Raw genomic sequence first — 10,502 nt, 5'->3', positions numbered from 1 at the left:
AAGTGGAGACTTGTACACACACGACGAGCCTAGTTATCATATAATCAATATATATATATATATATATATATATATATATATATATATATATATATATATATATATGTATATATATATATGTATATATATATATATATATATAACTAATTAGGCACTTTATCTCTAATAAATTAAGTTTAGACACTCTAGAACATGGAACAGGTTGTTTCAAGTGTTAAAGATCACAAGGGCTGCAACCAAGTGTTGTAGGGCATAGCTAGTGAGTTTAGGGTACAAGGAAAACTCCATTAGGGATTTTACGGTTTTGTGGTCATAACGAAAAGGGTTTACGGTCGTAAGCTCACCCTCTTTTTGACCATTTGTTATTTGACGACTTCTAAGCCAATCAAAGCATTCCTACTTCATGTTTAAGCCTTAGGAAGTGTTTTGTGGCTTCAATACACTCCTAAATGGAGTTTACGGTCTATGGACCATTTCTCCATGAGTTTACTGCCGTAAACTCCTATGGAACAAGATTTTATGATGTTTTCAAGTTCTAAACACTTCAAGGTAATAGCATAGGTTAGATTCTAGGCAAAAGGAAGGAGTATGGGAAATTTATACCCACTTTGGGGTGTTTACGGTTTTGGGAGATCCCCAAACCGTAAACACATATAAATGAGTGATTCTTGTGCTTTTTGTGTGATAAACTCATCAAGGAAGGATCTAGACAAGTCCTTAAGGCATTGTGAAGCATCTAGGCACCCTAAGGCACCCTTTTGCACCTTACTTGGTGTTTATGGTTTTGGGAGCCTCAAAAAACCGTGAACACCTTGTTGTTGGTGTTCGTGGGACATTTGCTTGATATTAAGATGTATAGCAAGCTTTAAAAGACTCTAGGATAGAAGTACTTACTTTGTGGAAGCTTGAAATGAAGTAAAAGTCCAAGAACACTAGTGTGTGTTCTTGGTGTTTTGGAAATCTAATCAAAACACAAAAATGGATGGATGAAAAGATGTATAATCACTAGTAGTTATGACACATCAATTAATCAAGTTGAGAAATACTCATGTTTTCAGGAAATCGGGTGAAAACCAGGATGATAGTTGAGAGTGTTTGGAGTTTACTCTTGAGTTTGCAAAAAAGAATGAGGCACTTTGGGGAGTAAACTCATGCTTAAGGCATGATTTTATGGTTTTTAGGGGAGTTTACGACCCAAATATAAAAGTTTGGCCGTGAACTTCTAAGCTTCGTGGTATTCGCAGTTTTGAAAATTCAAGACTCGAGTCGGCACACCCTTTCACCCATTCGTTTAAAGATTAATTATTAAAATAATCAAACGAACTTTAAATTTTCTAAAACAAATAAAAGTGAACTTGACTTATAATTTGAAATGATTGACTCTAGGGTTTTACCAAATGAAGATTTTGGGTTGTCACATCATCCCCCCGTTAGAAGGAATTTCGTCTTGAAATTAGAATCTAGGTAAGGAAGTAGGCATGAATTATCAATCCAAGATGTGGGGATACTTCCTAATCGATCGATTCCTGCACTCCCAAGTGAATTCAGATCCCTGGTTGGGATCACAGCGAACCTTCACTAAAAGGGAAACGACTATGAATCGTTTGCATGACCTCTTGGTCCATGGTCACTACAGTTCTTCCACGTAGGCGAGGATCTCTTGAATCTCGATCTCGTCGAGTGGACTTACGAGAGTCCTAACGGAAAGGTACGGTTTCAAGATCGAGACGCGAAGGGTAAAATGTACGTTACTACGCTTGCGGAGTACGTCTAGTTTGTGAGATACAGGACCAATTCTGGTAAGAATCTTGGAGGTCCTAACTATCTTGGATTTAGCTTTCCACGCTTTACTAAGTGTATTAAGCCATTCCCAGAGCGAGAGTTCCTCAAGAATTTGGTCCCTCACTTGGAATTCCAAGGTTTCTTTTTCTTGCTTAACTTCCCAGTCAAGGGCAACCCTCTGCTGGGTCAAAGTCGTAAGGGTTTCCGTAATTTGCGAGGAGTTCTTAATTGACTACAATAGTAGGTCTGCAAGACCTAGAATTTGGCGAATTTCTGTCGGCGTCTTTGGTGCCGACAAATTCCCAACGGTTTTGATAAATTTACAGAGTACTCAAAATTTCCCATCACTAATAGTGTGTCTTAGAAATTTTGACTATTAAATTCCAAAACTTGTGTTTAGAGAACTTCGTGGAAAGTTTCTCTGAGGGTAATGTTTCCATGAGTTCCTTCTTACTACGAGGGTAGATAAGTAAGTCATTACAAGGAGAATGAAGAACTGATCCAAGTAAGAATGGCGTACCTTTCCCATTAAGCTCATGAATTCTATGGGCGTATTGGTCCTATCCGAGGGGTATTACCACGGACTCGAAGCGTCCGCATCGAGATTGGAAGGTAGTCTTCGGGACATCCTTCCCTAACACTCGAAACTGCTGGTATTCGGATCTCGGTCCATTTTTAAAAGGTAAATCGTTCCTTGCGTTCGCTCAACCAAATCATCTATGTGAGGCAGAGATAACGACTTCTAATGGAAATCTTGACGGAGTCCCCGATAGTCGAGGCACATATGATACAATCCGTCTACTCCTGGAAGGATAAGACCAGAGCTCTCCAGGGTGAGAAGCCTAGTCTTCCAATTCTATTGCTGAGTAGTTCGCTAAGTTGTCCGGATTGTTCTTGTATTTCTGTGGGTGTTTAGACTGTAGGGCGATCTGGTTGCAAAAGTTGTACTGGGCTCTAAGTTTGTTCACATGACGATGCGATTACTCGTAGTCTTGGGCAATCTCCGTCCTGAAGTTCACATTAGAAGTCATACATGGTTCATCAATTTCAGTCTCGTGTATACAAGTCGTATATAATTAAGATTGAAAAGGTTGTCGAATAACTGATTCTTCTTTAAGCTTACATCCCAACTAGGAAAAGAAGTTAAAGTGGAATCATCAATTCTAAACCTATAGAACCTTGATTATATGTCACCCCTATGTATACATTCCTCAGCAACAGATCAACCGTATGGATCTTTGGATTGAACTTGACGTACTGTACGAGAGGTACGTCGGGGATTTCTTCGGAAAGGAAAAGAACTATGAGGTACTCCATGCATGAGTACTTCGGTGTTCTGATATGATGGCTTCATTGGAAAGGCGATTTTGAAGAAAGAGATGTACGTATGAAGCTGGTATTGTGCGGATCAAATTGAATCTAGTTGTATGATAATGTCAGAATCATAAGGAAACTTAAATACATTAGATTTGCACATAAGGCATTACAGACAAAACACAACCATGCAACCATCAACAGAGTTACAGTACTTTAGACTTACTACATGATTATTGCTGCGAATAAGGTATACTACAAAAGACAAGTATACACAGCACGAACATCCCTTTACTGACGGGATCTCGCAAAAGATAAGACTCTATTTGCACTAGTTTTGGATGGTTTATAAGTCTGTTACAACGAAACACCTTAATTACATTAACGTTGGTCCGGAGTAGTCTCCCCTGCGACAGTGATCCTTAGAATTCTGTCGTCTGCGATGAAGTTCTTTGTTATAGGACAATCCTTCTTGAAGTGCCCTATCTCACCACATTGGTGGCATGACTGGCTAGTACTAGCATTGGTGGTGGGAGTGAGGTGTTTAGTCAGAGTTACGTGGACATGAGTGCCTTCCTCATTACTCCACTTTGGAAATTGCCTCCTAAAGAGTTCGGCAGGAGTTGCCACTTGGTGCTGTTGCATGGCAAGTCTTTGGGATCGCTTTCGCTCACTTCTGGCTTGGCGATATCATCTCCTCTTTTTGGTCTTACGGCTTCGCAAGTCCATGACTGTTGTCATTTGTTGACTCATTGGTTTGGTACTACAATCGGAACTCTCGACTCCTTTGTCAGTCTTGTTTGTGTTGCCGGAGTTGATGTGTATAAGGAAAGTTGTCACAGCAGCTGCTACTGCAGCTTGTAACGTAGCGGCGTCGATATGGAGGATAGGGGTTTCGTTGCCCGTCTGATTGTTTCCGGATGACGACATGATTCTGTAACACGAAAGATAAGGATTTTGTGAGCGATTTTGCTCGACCTTAGATACACTTCGACTGTTCAAGTAAAGAGTAAGGGTATGTTCTCGAAAGTTTGACCTACATCCCTATGATGCAGTCCTAGTACGGATTAGAAGTATGTTCGTGAAGGTTTCACCTACATTCCTATGATGCAGTCCTAGTAATGAGTGGAAGTAAGTTCGTAGTATGGTCTTATGACGCTTGACGTCTAAAACAGGGTACCATTGGTTGGTAAATAACATGATCCAACCCTTGAAGAAGAATTGGGAATTATCCCTGAGCTAGAATACCCTAGTTCAACAACTCAACTAGAGTGGGTTTCAAATAGACTCCCATGATAGCATGATGAAAGTAATTGAATAAAGAATGACACAGAAGTTAGCCGACTGTCAATATCTTTGGTATTCATGACGTAAAAGTTCGGGAAAATGACCTTGTAAAAGGTCTTACATCATATCCTGAGAAGATAGTCCTTGACAGCATAAAGGCCTAACTAAAGTACTTACAGTACAAGATAGTTTCATAGAAAATGCCACATCGAGCATAGATAGAAAACGATTCATTTTAACAAGGAAAATAAAGTAAAGCATCTACTACTGGCGACGTTCATCCCTCTGGTGAACTCTTAGTTCAGCCAGCTGGCGTTCCACATCAAGTAGGAGTCTTTCATACACCCTTTGGCGTACTCGGAGTTCTATGACTTCGGCTCGTGATTCAGCCAGTGCTTGCAGCAGGGTTTCATGGTCTCTCTCAGATTTCTCACGAGCATCTTCCAGGTGGATGGTGCGGAGGGTATGCATTCTTGCTTTGGCGACAACTTCTGTGATCTGATATAGGGCTGTCCTGCCTTGAATCTCATTTCGGGCCACTCTACGGACCAGGATTGGCAAGATTCTGTCTGCTGAGCCCCCATTGCTTAGGTCATAAAAGCATCGGTCACCATTAAATGGCATGGGCTGATCTTGTACTTGGCTCCATGTTTCCAAGCATTCCACCCACGAAGGCGTCAGGCCATGAAAAGTCGGATGAGGATTAGGATTTGGAAAAGGAGCTGCCTGGGGTAGATTCTCAACCTCGGGTTCGGAGTTAGCATCATCCGAAAGGTCTTCACCATGGTGATCATTCAAAGGGATCGGATGATCGTTCTCTGGTTCTTCTCCAAACCATCCAACAATGACTTCATTTGGAAGGTACAAATTGTCATGATGATGGAATCCAACCATGATATCTATGCGAGAACAGGGGGTAAGGAAATAATTAACAGACGAGCTAACTAGATAATTATAAGGTGATCTTTATCAGTTACTCCAATACTTGACTTGGGCATACCAATAAAGACCTTTAGTTCCCAGGTAAATAATTATAGTAACACAGAATACTCCTATAATATTTTAAGTTTAATGTTATTTTCTACTGTTCTTATTGTGGTAGTGTTGGTAAGTTTTTAGACTTGTTGCAACCTTACAAACATCCTTAGGTACATGCTAGTCACTCCTCGGATAATGTAGTTGATCAGGCTACATCTTCCCAGGGTTGACCATATGTTTCTAAGTCTACTTGTGTTGTCCAACAATCTTAATACTTTTGTTCTGTCCTAGTGACACTGATTTTAGTATGAATGCAGGTATGTATACTTAGTTAAATATTTTATTATTTAAAGTATAAACTCTTAATCAAAGTATTTAAATCCCTCTTGTGTTTATAGTTCATATATCTTTTATGGGTTGATACACTCAATTCACTATAAACAATGCTCTGATACCAATCTGTCACACCCCAAAACCGAGAACGGCGGAAACATTCTGGGGCGGAGGACGTCATGTACGGTATCACAACAATGAAAAGTAGTAAACAAGAAACAACATCATCCATTGCATTAATAATATAATTTTAATACAAGTGTGTTCTGTCAAATTTTGATAAACACTAAAGTATAAATCAAAATAAAAGATGAGTCTTGAACGAGCACCATCTTCTATAAATCTTGCATCAGTACCTGTCTATTGTTCACCTGAGGATACAAGTTATTTGAAAGAGAGTATCAGCTTTACAACTGGTGAGATCATAAGTATTTTAGTGTCTTAATTTTTATGTAAACATTTGTACGTATATGAAATGTAAGTATTTGTATGTATATGAACTGTAAGTATTTTTATGTATATGGACTGTAAGTATTTGTATGTATATGAACTGTAAGTATTGGAAAACGTTTTGAACATCCTAGAAAACCATATGTTTCCTACTAAAAGTATCCTTCTACCAAGGCATCTAGTATCTGTGTGTATCTCTTATAAGAGTGTGTATTTTCCCAAATCTAACTATCATTAACGAAAAATATAGTATTTACATTACCGTGCATCGTGTGAATGTTCACGAAGTGAATGTAATGGGGAAATAATAATGTACTGTAGTTTTATAATAAGTGACTACTGCTGTACTAATTACCTTAAACCAAATGAAATTTAAAGTAACATGTGATCGGCCTATATCCTGCTACCGACTCAATAGTAAAACGACGATGTAAGACGCCGTAAGAAATGACATTTGGCACCCGTAGACTTGCAAGTCCCACTGTAGCGAGCATCAAGGTGTTGGATAGTCAATCCAGTATAGATCTATACGCAAACTCATACGCACCTCAATTAAGGAGATTCTGGACACAAAAACGGTCATGGCAGGTAGTGCCATGACCCGTTTAATGGCTCACATAACTGAATGTAATGTATATGTAATGTATGTGCTAGCTATATTGTGTGTTCTTCCTCTGTCTAGCCTGTATGTTTGTTTCTCATCGCTATGTATTATGTTTGTTTCTCATCACTATGTATTATGTTTATTTCTCATTACTATGTATTATGTTTGTTTCTCATCACTATGTATTAATTTTGTTTCTCATCACTATGTATTATGTTTGTTTCTCATCACTATGTATTATGTTTGTTTCTCATCACTATGTATTATGTTTGTTTCTCATCACTATGTATTATGACTCATGTATGAACTGACTCTTTGTATGATTCATTGTTCTAATATTAGTATTAGTAAAACCCTAAACTACGCCTATTGTAGTTTACTAGTAATATAAATTGTATGTATGAACATGGAAGTACACCCTTGCTACCCAAGGGTATTGAATTGACTGGAAGAACCTTTATGACTATATATGTACACATGATATATAACTAATAGTTAAACGACCTTCGGACGGATACCCGATACCCTATCAGACCACATCCCAACGGGGAAAAGGAAATAAGGCGGGTTAGCCTTCCTAAGCCCTTCAAACATTACTTATATAACTTTACATATCTAGGCATGAAATTGACAATATAAAAGCATAAAATAAGTTTTGTAACACTTTTGAACATGATTACCATCTAAGAAAAGATCGACTTTATGTCAGCCTATAAAACAGGTTGAAAGTATTTGTTTGATAAAACAGTTTAAGTATAAAGAAACATTTGTTTGAAACACAATTGTAAATGAGTTTGAAATGAAACATACAGTGTATAATGAACAGTTTAATACGGAGTTTTAAACATATAAAGCGTTTATGAAAATCATTTGAAGAAAACTGTTTGGTAAAACAGCTAATGAGTAGTAAATCATTTGAATGCTGCTTATTAATCACATGTGATTGATATAATAACTAGCATGATTCTACTTGTATCCCCCCATAAAAACATTAAAAACATTTAAAACATTGATGAAGGGGTATGAACTCACCTGTAGTGAGTGGATTGGATTGAAGTGTCGGATACGATGCTTAATGACAAGTGGTGATTTGTACACACACGACGAGCCTAGTTAGCATATAATCAATATATATATATATATATATATATATATATATATATATATATATATATATATATATAACTAATTAGGCACTTTATCTCTAATAAATTTAGTTTAGACACCCTAGAACATGGGAACACGTTGTTTCAAGTGTTAAAGATCACAAGGGTTGCAACCAAGTGTTGTAGGGCATAGCTAGTGAGTGTAGGGTTTAAGGAAAACTCCATTAGGGAGTTTACGGTTTTGTGGTCATAACCAAAAGTGTTTACGGTCATAAACCCTTGGGTTTACGGTCGTAAGCTCACCCTCTTTTTGACCATTTGTTGTTTGAAGACTTCTAAGGCAATCAAAGCATTCCTACTTCATGTTTAAGCCTTAGGAAGTGTTTTGTGGAATCAATACACTCCTAAATGGAGTTTACGGTCTATGGACCATTTCTCCATGAGTTTACTGCCGTAAACACCTATGGAACATGGTTTTATGATGTTTTCAAGTTCTAAAAACTTCAAGGTAATAACCTAGGTTAGATTCTAGGCAAAAGGAAGGAGTATGGGGCATTTATACCCACTTTGGGGTGTTTACGGTTTTGGGTGATCCCCAAACCGTAAACACATATAAATGAGTGATTCTTGTGCTTTTTTGTGTGATAAAATCATCAAGGAAGGATTTAGACAAGTCCCTAAGGCATTGTAAAGCATCTAGGCACCCTAAGGCACCCTTTTGCACCTTACTTGGTGTTCTTGGGACATTTCTTTGATATTAAGATGTATAGCAAGCTTTAAAAGGCTCTAGGATAGAAGTACTTACTTTGTGGAAGCTTGAAATTAACTAAAAGTCCAAGAACACTAATGTGTGTTCTTGGTGTTTTGGAAATCTAATCAAAACACAAAAATGGATGGATGAAAAGATGTATAATCACTAGTAGTTATGATACATCAACTAATCAAGTCGAGAAATACTCACATTTTCAGGAAATCGGTTGAAAACCTGGATGATAGTTGAGAGTGTTTGGAGTTTACTCTTGATTTTGCAAGAAAGAATGAGGCACTTTGGGGAGTAAACTCATGCTTAAGGCATGAGTTTACGGTTTTTAGGGGAGTTTACGGCCCAAACATAAAAGTTTGGCCGTGAACTTCTAAGCTACATGGTATTCGCGGTTTTGAAAATTCAAGACTCGAGTCGGCACATCTTTCACCCGTTCGTTTAAAGATTAATTATTAAAATAATCAAACAAACTTTAAATTTTCTAAAAAAAATAAAAGTGAACTTGACTTATAATTTGAAATGATTGACTCTAGGGTTTTACCAAATGAAGATTTCGGGTTGTCACAATTGTCAAAACTTTTCAAAGGCTTCCAGGAAACCGCAATTGAAAACTAATGACTGCGGATCTCCAAAAACTTTAGCAAAAAAGGCTTTCAAAGAGGATATTCGATCTCGAGGCACAAATCGACAATCTTTTCTTAAAATAAAAGACATACCAGATTTCCAAAATCTAAGAGTCCAGAAAAGTTTGTTTTTGCTCACTATTTTTCAAAAAACTCTCCCATTCCTAACTCATCTGACAAAACCAAAAGAAAGAAAGGTCTCTTCGACGAAATGGTTTTCAAATCTATTCCTCAGATGATCTAAAATGGAAGGGTATCTTACCCATTCCAACACTTTTTAAATCACATCAAAATTTCAACAAGTGGAAGGGCATGTTACTAAATCTTCTACAAGACAAACTTTTTCTAATTCCAACAGCACACATGTCAGATCTTACCAACCTCGGACCAGTCACAAATCAACCACATCCTTCCGACCGCTGACCAAACAAAGTGCCAAAACAAAAGACAAAATTTCAACTTGTCAATGTCAATGTATTTGTCAGAAAAGGTTATTTCATGTGAAAACTGATCCTTTTCAGAAACCTCGTAACTTTTCAAAAAGGCACAACACTCCAAAAACTCACAAATACCCAGGACTGGGATTAAAAGTTGACACGAAACCAGTCCCTGCAACCTCATTTAATGCATTAATCGACAGTGCCAGCTCCTTGCACATGAAAGGAAGGTTAGAATGCCTTCAGGATTTCAAGCTAATTTGCAACGGTGGAAACGTCACATTCAGGAACAATGCGAATGGGATAATTCGAGGTTATGGTGTTCTTTTTGGATAAGGTGTCTAAGTCCATAACTATTTCTGGTAAGTACTTGACCCGACCCGGCATGGTCCACTTGGGTTGCATGGCACCATGTAATTGGATAGACTAAATGAGAAATAACACTTGGAGATTATTAATATATTATAAGTTCTAATATGTTAATAATATTATTTAATTAGTTTGGTCAAGAATTAATTTAGAATTAATTAAGTGATCAAAAAGATAACTAATTAAATATATGGGTTGATTATGTAAATCATCCATATCTTGTATAGTGGGCTAAGAGGCTCCATGGATTATCAAGTTGGGTTCCACCCATAGGATGCTCCATGGGAGTTACAAACCCATGGGTTATGGAAATGAAGAGTCATGACACATGAGGGTTTACATGGTGTAACCCTAGATGTGTCAACACTATATAAGAGTCCCATTCTCCACCAAAATCGGCTACACATATGAAACAAGAGGGCTAGAACGATTTTAAGAAGTGTGTATTCTCTCAAA

The sequence above is a fragment of the Lactuca sativa genome, chromosome 3 (genome assembly GCF_002870075.4).
Source record: "Lactuca sativa cultivar Salinas chromosome 3, Lsat_Salinas_v11, whole genome shotgun sequence".
NCBI classification, from domain to species: Eukaryota; Viridiplantae; Streptophyta; class Magnoliopsida; order Asterales; family Asteraceae; genus Lactuca; species Lactuca sativa.
This window is presented reverse-complemented; position numbering follows the sequence as displayed.